Source organism: Trachemys scripta, chromosome 4 (genome assembly GCF_013100865.1).
Source record: "Trachemys scripta elegans isolate TJP31775 chromosome 4, CAS_Tse_1.0, whole genome shotgun sequence".
In the NCBI taxonomy this organism is placed as follows: Eukaryota; Metazoa; Chordata; order Testudines; family Emydidae; genus Trachemys; species Trachemys scripta.
The window spans coordinates 112755800-112766850 of record NC_048301.1 but is presented as its reverse complement, the minus strand read 5'-3'; positions in this window follow the sequence as shown (position 1 = coordinate 112766850).

Sequence of the window (11051 nt, the reverse complement as noted above, 5' to 3'; positions counted from 1 at the left end):
CCCGCTCAGCCCCACCTCAGTGCTCCTGCCTCCCCAATCTCCTCCCTGGCGCTGCACCTCGCCCCCTGCACCTGGCATGTCAATACCCAGCGGGGCCGGGAGCCAAGCGTCCCGGGAGCCATCTGTAAGGTGCTGATTCCCTCCTGTGCTGGGCTCCAGCCAATCCACAAGCCAGGAACTGGCCTTGTGTCTCCAAGAGCAGGTGTATCAGTCTCACAGCAGCAGCTCAGTCTGCTCAACATCACTCCAGGGCCAGGAACTCGCTCATGCCTGACATAGGCAACAGGCTGAGCCTGCTCCAGCCCTGTTCCTAGTCCTACTCCAGCCCTGGTCTCGCTCCGGCCTTGCTCCACCCATGCCCTGCCCCGCCCCCTGAGTCCAGCTCCAACCACTAGGCCTGACCACCTCCATCACCTTTGCTGACACCATCACTTACTTCCATAGGAAATGGCACTGAGGTTGCCGGGGGAACAGGCATTCTCAGGGTGCCAGGAGCCATTGTTCTATTTACCAGGACAGTCCGATGCCAGGACAGTGCCCCTGAGCACTGGAGAGGACTAGGGCTGCATTAGGACACCGGAAGTGCAGCTGCTGGAGAGTCAGCAGAACCGCCCGGAGACAGCCACGCTTGCCTCCCAGCCCGGGAAGCCCAGAGACCCAGAGTGTAGACGTCTCTCAGAGCATCTCTGCCAGCAGGAGACATTGGGTGAGGAGTAGAGCCGTCCCACCTTCGGGCAGGAGCCATTCAGGAGACCCAGCGTGGGGGGAATCGGGCTGTGTGTGTACAATGTCTAGCACTGCGGGGCCCTGATCCGGGACTGAGCTCTCTGGGCACTGCTGTTAAGGCTGTATCCCCACTTTGAACTTTAGGGTACAAATGTAGGGGACTGCATGAAAACTTCTAAGCTTAACTACCAGCTTAGCTCTGGTTCGCTGCCACCATCCCAAGGCTAGTTCCCTTCCCTGGGAAGCCTTGAGAGACCTTCACCAATTTTCTGGTGAATACAGGTGCAAACCCCTTGGATCTAAAACAAGGAGAAATTAACCATTCCCCCTCCTTCCTTTCACCAACTTCTGGTGAATTCAGATTTAACCCCCTTGGATCTAAAAACAAGGAAAAATTAATCAGGTTCTTAAAAAGAAGGCTTTTAATTAAAGAAAAAGGTAAAAATTATTTTTGTAAAATTAGTATGGAAAATAACTTTACAGGGTAATTAAACTTAAAGAGCTTAGAGGACTTCCCTTTAGTTTTAGGTTCAAAGTACAGCAAACAAAGATAAACACTCTAGTAAAAGGTACATTTACAAGTTCAGAAAACAAAGTAAAACTAAGACACCTTGCCTGGCTTTTTACTTACAAGTTTACAATATGAGAGACTTGTTTAGAAAGATGGGGAGAACCTGGATTGATGTCTGGTTCCTCTCAGTCCCAAGAGCGAACGAACAACCCAAACAAAGAGCACAAACAAAAGCCTTCCCCCCCCGCCCCCAAGATTTGAAAGTATCTTGTCCCCTTATTGGTTCTTTGGATCAGATGCCAGCCAGGTTACCTGAGCTTCTTAACCCTTTACAGGGAAAATGATTTTGGAGTCTCTGGCCAGGAGGGATTTTATAGTACTGTACACAGCTGTTACCCTTCCCTTTATAGTTATGACATGCCCCCAAATCACAGATAGTGTTGGACGTTTGGTTCCACACTGGCTGTGATTTCTTCCTGGAGTTTTAGGAGAAAACAGAGTTAATAAGACACATGTACCTTTAGACATACTACTGATTATATAAAAACTAACAATATGTTTTACTTTAAGAACAATTGTTAACCAGTTAACTCTGGTAAACTTTTCCGGGAGAGTGCATCAGCCACTTTGCTAGAAGCTTCCGAAATGTGTTGTATTTCAAAATTAAAATTTTGGAGAGCTAAACTTTACCAAAGAAGTTTTTTGTTGTTTTCCTTGGCGGTATGAAGCCACTGTAGCGCAGCATGGTTTGTTTGTAGTTGGAAACGCCGTTCCCAAACATATGGGCGTAGCTTTTTCAGCGCGTACACAATGGCGTAGCATTTCTTTTTGCTGATTGACCAGTGGCTTTTTCTTTTAGACAGTTTTTTGCTGAGAAACACGACAGGATGGAATTTTTGATCCGGTCCTTTCTGCATTAAAACTGCTTTCACGCCTTGCTCGGACGCATCTGTGGTTACTAGGAATGGTTTGTTAAAGTCTGGGGCCCTTAGCACAGGGTTAGACATGAGTGTTGCCTTAAGCTGGTTAAAGGCCTTTTGACACGCATTAGTTTACTGAACTGCATTTGGCTGTTTCTTTTTGGTTAGGTCTGTTAGCGGGGCGGCTATTTGGCTGTAGTGGGGTACAAATTGCCTATAATATTCAGCCAAGCCTAAGAAGGATTGGACCTGTGTTTTAGACTTTGGAACAGGCCACTTTTGGATAGCATTTACTTTGGCCTGTAGGGGATTTATAGTTTTTTGACCCACCTGGTGCCCCAGGTAAGTTACTCTGTTTTGGGACACTTTTTAGCCTTAACAGTTAGTTCTGCCTTCTGGATGCGCTTGAAGACTTTTTTTAGGTGTTCCAGGTGCTCTGCCCATGAATTAGAAAAAATGGCCACATTATTGAGGTAGGCAACTGCAGATTCTTCCAATTTTGCTAGGAGACCATTTACAAGTTTTTGGAAGGTGGCGGGTGCATTTTGCAACCCGAAAGGGAGTACATTGAATTTATACACCCCTGCCTGGGTGACGAAGGCTGACCCTTTTTTAGTGGGTTTATTTAGTGGTACTTGCCAGTACCCCTAAATTGAAACATTGGGCATGTTTCAATTTTTTCAATAGCTTATTTGTGCGTGGCATTGGATAGTTGTTAGGACGAGTTACAGCATTTAGCTTACGGTAGTCCACGCAAAAGCGTATTTCCCCATCTGGTTTGGGAACTAGAACCACTGGAGATGCCCATGCACTATTAGAGGGGCGGATTATACCCATCTGTAGCATGTTCTGGATCTTCCTTTGTATAGCAGTTTGGGCATGAGGTGACTCCCGGTAGGGTGGGGTTCTAATTGGGTGAGCATTACCTGTGTTAATGGAGTGGTATGCCCGTTCGGTTCATCCTGGAGTGGCTGAGAAAATTGGTGCAAAGCTTGTGCACAGCTCCTTGATTTGCTGTTGCTGCAGACGTCCAAGGGTCGTGGAGAGGTTCACCTCTTTCACGCCACCATTCTTTTTTTTTTTGTAGTAGACACCTTCAGGCCACTTTGCGTTATTTGTTTTCTGGGCTGTAAACTGGCAAACGTTTAATTTTTTGTAATAAAAGGGCTTAAGAGAATTAACATGGTATATCTTAGGCTTTATGTTGGAGGTGGGGGAGGCTATGAGATAGTTAACAGCTCCTAGGCGCTCCTGGACCGTGAATGGTCCTTCCCACGACGCTTTCATTTTATGGGCCTGGAGCGCCTTTAAGACCATGACTTAGTTTCCTACTTTGAAGGACCATTCTTTGGAATGTTTATTATACCAGGCCTTTTGGTTTTTTTGAGCATTTTTTAGGTTTTTTTTTAGCAAGGGCTAAAGAGTGTTGGAGGGTGCTTTGTAGGTTGCTTACAAAGTTTAGAATGTTAGTTTCTGGAGAAGGTGTAAACCACTCCCATTGCTGCTTTACCAACTGTAAGGGCCCCTTAACCTTGCGGCCATACACAAGTTCAAATGGTGAAAACCCTAAACTGGGATGTGCTACAGCCCTGTAGGCGAAAAGCAACTGCTGCAACACTAGGTCCCAATTATTGGAGTGTTTATTTACGAATTTACGTATTATGGCCCCCAAAGTTTCATTAAACCTTTTCACCAGGCCATTGGTTTCATGGTGGTAAGGGGTGGCAACCAAGTGATTTACCCCATGAGCTTTCCACAGGTTTTTTATGGTCCCTGCCAGGAAATTAGTTCCCGAATCTGTAAGGATGTCGGAGGGCCAACCTACCCTGGCAAAAATGTTTGTTAATGCCTGGCACACACTTTTAGCCCTGGTGTTGCTTATGGGTACTGCTTTCGGCCATTGGGTAGCAAAATCCATGAAAGTTAGTACGTACTGCTTTCCTTTGGGTGTTTTCTTTGGGAAAGGACCCAGAATATTTACAGCTACTTGCTGAAATGGAACCTTAATTATGGGTAATGGCTGGAGAGGGGCTTTAACCTGGTTTTGGGGCTTTTTCACTCGTTGGCACACCTTACAAGACCGGACATAATTAGCAACGTTCTTGCCCATTTCCTCCCAGTGGAAGGACTTCCCCAACCGGTTTTTGGTTTTGTTTACCCCAGAATGGCCACTGGGATGATCATGGGCTATGCTCAAGAGCTTTACCTGATACTTAGTGGGAACTACCAACTGTCTTGAGGATGCCAGTTTTCCTGGTGTTCACCCGAAAGAGTCTTCTTGTATAAAAGTTCTTGTTTTACAACAAACCGGTATCGGTTAAAAGAGCTGAGAGGCGGTGGGGTGCTTTGTGCCGCCGCCCAAGCTTTCTGAAGGCTTTCATCTGCTTCCTGCTCGGCCTGGAACTGTTCCCTTGATGCTGGAGACATCAGTTCCTCCTTGGACTGTGGACTGGGGCTTGGTCCCTCTGGAAGCGATGCAGGTGCTGGGGCTGTTTTTATTGACTGTGAACCGCTGTTCGCTGGTGCACTATGTGGTATCTCAGGCTCTGGCTGAGCCTTTTGGGTAGGGTTATCTGCTGCTTCCGCCAGGTCAGGCTCACTGGTGCCCTCTGGCGTTGGAGTTGTAGATGGGTTTGCAAGCGCTGGACTCAGTGCTGGCAATGGTTTTGGTGCTGGTTGCGTTGCCAGTTCCGGTTTTGGGACTGGCTTTGGCTGGGTCTCTAGGATTGGATCCACTACGGCTGTTGCAGTCGTTGGCAGGGGATCCGGTTCCACCACCTTTGTTTGAGTCTCTGGTAACACAGAGGGGGCCCTGGTGGACGGCTCAGGAACAGGGATGGGGGTGAAAGCTTGCTTAGCCTGGCTGCGGGTGACTATTTTCACCCTCTTGGCTAGCTTTACATGGTTGGCCAAGTCTTCCCCCAGCAGCATGGGAATGGGATAATTGTTATAGACTACAAAAGTCCACATTTCTGACCAGCCTTTGTACTGGACATGCAACTTGGCTGTAGGCAAGATTACAGACTGTGACACGAAGGGTTGAATTGTTACTGGAGCCTCCGGGTTGATGAGTTTGGGGTCCACTAGGGATTGGTGGATAGTTGACACTTGTGCCCCAGTGTCCCTCCAAGCGATAACCTTCTTTCCGCCCACTTTCAAGGTTTTCCTTCGCTTCGAGGATACGAGAGAGGTATGTGGGTCTGGGGATCTTTGGTGTGATTGGGGTGTAATGAACTGTAATCGGTTGGGGTTCTTGGGGCAGTGAGCCTTTATATGTCCCAGTTCATTACATTTAAAACATCGCCCTGCTAAGGTATCACCGGGAGGATGTTGGTTGGTGGAGACTGGTGTGGTGGGGTGAGAAGGCGTCTGGGGTTTTCCTTGGGATGTGGGTGGGGCCTTGGGTTGTTTCCGATGGTAAGGTTTTGTTTCGGATTGCCCCTTCTGATATTCGCTCCAACTGCTACTAGTTTTTTTTTTTTTGCCACCTCCACCCATTTGGCTCCAATCTCCCCCGCCTCGGTTACAGTTTCGGGGTTCCTATTTAGGATGTACCTTTTTATTTCCTCAGGAACACCCTCTAAAAACTGCTCCATTTTTACTAGGGAAACCAGATCTTCCAGAGATTTAACATTTGCTCCTGATACTCAGGCATCACAATTTTTGTTAATGTGGTAGGCATGACGGGTAAATGACACATTTGGTTTCCACCTTAGGGCTCTGAACTGCTGACGGGCATGCTCGGGTGTTAGCCCCATTTTGAGTCTGGCCTTGTTTTTAAAAAGTTCATAACTGTTCATGTGTTCCTTAGGCATTTCAGCCGCCACCTCTGCTAAGGGTTCACTGAGCTGCAGCCTCAGCTCTACCATGTACTGGTCTGCAGCGATGCTGTATCCAAGGCAGGCCCTTTCCAAATTTTTAAGAAGGCCTCAGTATTGTCGCCTTGTAGGTGGGGAATTTTCTGGGATGGGAAGTGGTACCTGGAGAGGGGTTGTTAGGATTGGCTGTTGTATCCGGCCTAGCCTTTGCTACTTCCAGTTTATGCTTCCTTTCTTTTTTTTTCTTCTCCACTTTTTTTTCTTTTAGCTCCATTTCTTTATTTTTTAGCTTCATTTCTCTCTTGTGGGCCTCCTCTTTGGCTTTCTTTTTTCTTTTTCTTTGCTCTGTCTCGAGTTTTGTTAATTGAAGCAGTCTTTGATGTTTTCTTTTATTTTCTTCTGCTTCTAGTTTAGCCAGTTCTATTTTTTTACCTTAGACTCAGTTGGGTGGGGTTTAGGAGGGTGCTATGAAAGCAGTTTCTGTGTTGTTGCCGCGGTGGGAAGGGAAGCAGAGATGGGGCCATTTTACATCCTACGGCCAAAGCGCCCAGCAGCTTGGGCAGGCACAAAGAGCCGCCCGGTTGGGCTGGGAGCTGTGGGAGGGGAGCGTTCGGGAACCCCTGTTCTGCGCTGTCACAAGGAGGAGGAACCGGGATGGAATTGATTCTCCCACTCGGGGATCCGGAGACCCCCGCCCGGCTCCAGCTGTATGGACGCGGGGAGGGGCTCTGGCCTGGGGTCTGCAGTAGCTGGGACTAGATGAGCCCAGCGGTCCCTTCCGGCCTAAAGTCTGTGACTGTGGGGAGCGGAAGGTCCCTCCCATGACCCCGGTGGGGAAGGAGAGGCTCTAAAGCCCCGGCGAGGCCAGAACTAGTCTGGGCTGGGTCAGCCCATGGCTGGGCAGTCACACATTGACTGGCTTGTGACTCGCCTGCCCATTGTGACACGCCCCCTTCTGGCTGGCTGGCACAGCCTCATCCCCTCACTGCCAGGCTTGGCTCTGGCAGAGCGAGAGCTGGCACGTGCCGCTGGGAAAACTGAGCCAGCCATTTCAGCTCCGCCACCGGCAGCAGAAAGTGGGTGGCCCATATACACGCCGGCTTCTGCCCACTCCTGACTCCAGGCAGAAGAATCTTCTATTGCCCGCCTCTGCTTTTCCATTGCATCGCCAGCCACACCGAGGTTGGATGAGACGGTACCAGCCTCCCTGCCGCTCTCCTGCCTTCTGCTCCTGCCCCTTCACGGGTGTGTCTGAGCAACTCCTGCTGCTCACGAGCCCGCCCCACCTCCCCCACCCCGCTGGCCTCGCCCACCTGCGAACTGCCACGGCCCCAATATTCCTGGGGGAAGGGATCAGGGTCATTTCATTGGGCAGGAAGAATCCTGAGTGGTTGGATCCAGCCTGTCTGCTGTGCAGCTTGTGAACCAGGAGAAGGAGAGGTGGGAGTGACCCAGAGGAGGCCGTTTGGCCTGTGGGATGGGCTGCTGGCCTGGGAGTTCAGACACCTGGGTTCTAATCCTGGGTGACTTTGAGCACATCCCTTCCCTTGTTTCCCTGCTGGCTGCCTTGGCTAGTTAGAGTCTGAGCCCTCCAGACCAGCGATTGTCTGCAGCACCTGGTGCAACAGGGCCCTGAGCTCAGCTGGCATCTGTAGGTGCTGGTGGGACAGAAATAACTGGGCTGGCCCTGATGCTGAACGGGGCAATCGCCTCTCGTCACTCACAAGCAATGCCTTGTCCTGGCTTCTTGTAGGATGGCTGAGGAGGGCAGCCCAGAGCCCAGGTGCGCCTGGGAGGAGACAAAACTTCCCCCAGGGAAGAGTCGGCGGAAGAGGCTATGGCAGCAGCAGCAGTGTGTGCACCATCCCAGTGAGTGGGCGCCTTCTGGGTGGGCGGAGGGGGCTGCAAAAATGGCTGGGGCCATGGCCCTGCATTGGGGTGGGGCTTGGCCCCTATGGGGGTTGGGGGGCAAGACTAGGGTGCCATTGTGGGGAGAAGACTCCATAGACCTTGTACTGCTGTGGGTTGCCACGAGATGGAGAGACAGGAAAACCCAGGCAGGGGGGAATGGCCCCTCCTGCTGGCAGCAGCTGCAGCCACTAAAGCTGATCGGGGCATAGCGGCAGAAGCATCAGGTGGAGACTGACTGAATCGCCCACCCCGATCTGTCACGCTGCAGGGTCGGAGGATGTTTTCCACCAGTCGAAGGGGATGCTTGGTGCACGGTGGGTTGTTAAAGCCTAGGATTGCAGGGCGCCGGCCAGAGCATAAGATGCTCCCTGATGTTGCAGCCCCATCTGCTGGCTCCTTTGTCGCATGTCGCAGCACAGGGCATTTGGGGGGAGTGTTGACGATGGGAGCCCAGTGCCTGCCCAGGTTACACCCAGTGGCTCTGGCTGGCTGTTGGTGGCAGGAGAGGCAGTCAGAACAAGCAGAACAGGCAGGCCCTGGGTCCCCATATCCCATGAAGACTGGGCAGCTGTTCCCTCTCCTGCTGCAAGGACCAGACCGATTCACTCCCAGTCCCTCTGCCCCCTCCAGCAATGGCCCGGAGAGTGGGGACACCCCTCATGGCCTGACATCGTCCCTCCTTCCAGGTGTGGCGCTCCCCAAATCCCCAGACTGAGCCTGCATGCTGGGCGGGGAAGTGGGGTGGCCGCTGGGAACCAGGGCTCCGACTGGGTCTTTGCTGGGCTGGGCAGCAAAGAGGTGGGAAAGCCAGGGATCGATGTGCCAGACCCTGCCGTGCATCGGGGCTGCTCCCCTGCTGGGGCGGGAGTGGGGGCAAGGGTTTTCTCTAAGATCTCTGTCACCCAGACTGCAGCTTGGCAGACCCAGGTATTACCACTGCTCTGTCTTTGATCAGATTCATGATGGCCATGTAGCACCGCCTGCTTTAAGGGGCCAAACTGGAAGGAGAAAGAGGCCCTGGACTGCATAGACGCCTTTCTGAAGGGCAATGAACAGGTACCGAGAGCCCTCCTCTGACCTGTCAGCTAGTGCCCTGTCCACATGCACATCTGCCCTTCTCCAGATGATGCATGGATTTTAAGGCCAGACGGAACCACTGTGACCTCCTGTATAACACAGGCCAGGGACCTGCCCCCAAATAATTCCTGTTTAAACTACAGCATTTTGAAAAGTCCCATCTTGACTTACAAAAGGTCACCCACCATGCCCCTTGCTCAGGTGTTCCAATGGTCTATTACTTTCTCTGTTAAAAACGTACATTTCCAGTCTGAATTTGTCTAGCTTCAATTTCCAGCCCCTTGTGGACTTGTGCCCACTGGATTTGGTCAGTCCCTAGTGTGACGGGTTGCCCCCCTTTGAGGTGCCACCTGCTGTACTGGGATACCACCGAGCCCACCTGTTCTGCCAGCCTGGGCCCCCTTTACCTCGTCTTGCTGGGCTAGGCTCACAAGCCTCTTCCAGCCATACACTCAGGCAGGGCCACGCCCAGCTGCAGAAAGACACAGACACTGAGATCAGCTCTGGGAAGACTCAGGTGAAAGGGCTTGTCCCAGTACTCTGGTGCCCACCTCCTTTGGAGTACAGACCCAAAGGTGTTATGAAATTCGCCCCCTCCCTCCATGTGGAGAGAGGTATGCACAACTCTTTGCCCCTCCCCCCAGTTACTAATTGCACAAACTGGGTTATGGTATAAACAAGCAATAAGATTATTAACTACAAGAGGTAGATTGTAAGTGGTTATAAGAGATAGCAAACAGTACAAAGCAGATTGCATTAGTAAATAAACACAACACGCAAACTAAGCTTTCCACACTGGATAGATAGGCTCTACATGAGCAAATTCTCACCCTGAGTGATAAACAGGTGGGCAGATTCTTAAGGCACAAGCTGCCTTGGCTTTGCAGCTTGGATTTCCCAGGTTTTCTTACACAGGCTAGGAATCTCTCTCCAGCCTGGGACCATCACTTCTCATAGTTCAATTTTTGTCCCTCAGGTGTTTCCAGGTGTCTTATTGCAGGGAGCGTGAGGTCCCCCCTGATGTCATTGTTCCCCTTTTATCTCCTCTTCCCACCCGCTGGAAAACTCTTTTGCTGTGACCTGGGTCCAACAGTTCCCATTGTGTAGCGTTCTCTCGGAGAGGTTTCTATTGTGGACAGTTCCTGGGGTAACCCTGCTGCTTATGTGCATTTCCTCAATAAGCCATTGTTTGGTGTTTTTACTGTTGTACCTGAAAGGCTGTTTTGAACCTCACAACGTGTTTCAGGAACACAGACGTAGCTGAACTTCATAATTTCACATACAACGATAGCACATACAATCCAATGAGACATTAATGTCTAGCAGTTAAAGACTTTTAGAATGATACCTTACAATACGTACTTTGTATAAAACATATCCTAATGACATGACAGTGGCGAATATTGGGGTGTCAGGGTGTCCCACCCAGCTGTTCCTCCCACTCTGTCAAGCTCCCAGTAACACTGTCTGGCTGCCTAGCCCCCATGTTGCAGTTCCTCTTTGGACACCTACCCCGTGAGATCTGCTCCCTCTCTAGTCCGGTTTCACACAGAGCTGCCCTGCCCTCCCCAGATAGTCACTCCTGTTACCAGATGAATGGCCTTCTGCCATTCGGCATATCAAAGCCTGAGCAGCACTGGGGGGAAGCTTTCTAACATCTCTCCCACTGGCAGCTCCTTTCCACGCTAACCTTCCTGTTTGTGTCTAATCTCTGCGGGGCATAGGACAAGGCCCAGAAAATGAAATTTTTGAATTCCATCGTCAACCTCGTCATAGACGTCGTGGCATGGAGCCCAGACATAAATAAATATGGACCGCAAAGCCCTGCTAGTGGAGAAAATAAAGGTGAGTAAAACACACACTGGGGCTGTGTTACCTGGCGGGTTTAGTGATTGGCCTGGAGATCTCTGCAGATTTGTCTAACTTGAGCTGCCAATCATTGGATCGTGTTAGACATTTGTCTGTTAGACTGAAGAGCCCATTATCAAATATTTGCTCCCCGTGTAGGTACTTACAGACTATCATCAAGTCACCCTGTAACCTTCCCTTTGTTCAGCTGAACTAATTGAGCTCCTTGAGTCTCTCACT